We start from the raw sequence: 1,233 nt of genomic DNA, 5'->3' as shown, positions 1-1,233 counted from the left end.
AAGAGGTGGAATGCTGCCCTCTATGGAGGTGGAGCAAGTAGCACTATCTTACACATTACACCTTTAAGATACTTTGTGAATACAGGCCCACATTTCCAGCAAAGAATAAGACTGCTGCAGCCCAGCATTACTCTGAGCTGTGAAACCTAGACTGTTCACAAGATGGCAGTGTTTGACTTTATATGGACATGGCAGCGGTTTTCTCCCACGTTCTTGTGGTGGACTGTTGCTTCCTCCACAGGCTCACTGCACTGAGTTCATGAATATGACTCATTTAAAGGCTTTTTCTTAAAATAGTAATAACCTGTGACAACAATCAGTTTTTGATGTGTGTTAATTTTAAAACCAGGTGGAACTATTGTTCTGCAGTGTAGAAACTAACAGATTCACAGTCCAGAGGCCTCAAATTATTTATTGTCGCAGGACGTGCGAAGGAAAGCAGTACAACGGTTTTATCTCAACGTCTTCTTCATTATTTTCTTTTCTCTAAATAGTCAACACAGCCACAGAATCAAAGTCATCATCAATACATCTGGGAAGATTCTCAGTCGTCGCTGTTCTCAGGTCCAAGACATGTCACCATCATCCACGAGGCTTCTTCACTTCTGTTCATTATCAACACAGAAATAAAGACATTCAATGTTTTCAACTCACACACACGAGGAACAACGGGGAGACAATTTAACTGACTGATTTGTTATAGAACAAAATTAGAAGTTCAGTGAAGAATGGAAACCGAATTTAACATCAGTTATACATATTTAAACATGCATTTACATTATAGTTGTAACATGCAACGTCAATAATTCTTATTACCATTATTGATGTTTTATTACATCAGTTAGTAGGATGGCTTCATACCTCAGCACCAGTACCATAAAAACCTCAGTATCCTCAGTTTAAAGTGCCTATTTGTAAATTTTCTTTGCTAACTTCAGTAGAAGAAAAGAAATGAAAGAGACCAGAGGCGTCATGATTCACATTAACCAGTTCTGTTTCTGGGGAATCATAGATTAAATATGCGTATCAAAGCTGTGGTTTCACTGATCTCATTTTAATGTAGGCTGATTTAAAGATGTCCACCTTATCTTAACTTGTATCTGTTTTAATGCAATGGCCTTAAGATAGTGAGCTCTACAGGAAGTGTCTGAATCACTAAGCTCTGTCATTGACGTGTGTCAACAGACATATTTATAAATCAACAGATCTCTCATGAACTTTCCATACTGTTGA

This window comes from Seriola lalandi, unplaced genomic scaffold (genome assembly GCF_002814215.2).
Source record: "Seriola lalandi dorsalis isolate HSWRI2012SDOR001 ecotype SW California unplaced genomic scaffold, Sedor1 jcf7180002054981, whole genome shotgun sequence".
Lineage (NCBI taxonomy): Eukaryota > Metazoa > Chordata > Actinopteri > Carangiformes > Carangidae > Seriola > Seriola lalandi.
This window is presented reverse-complemented; position numbering follows the sequence as displayed.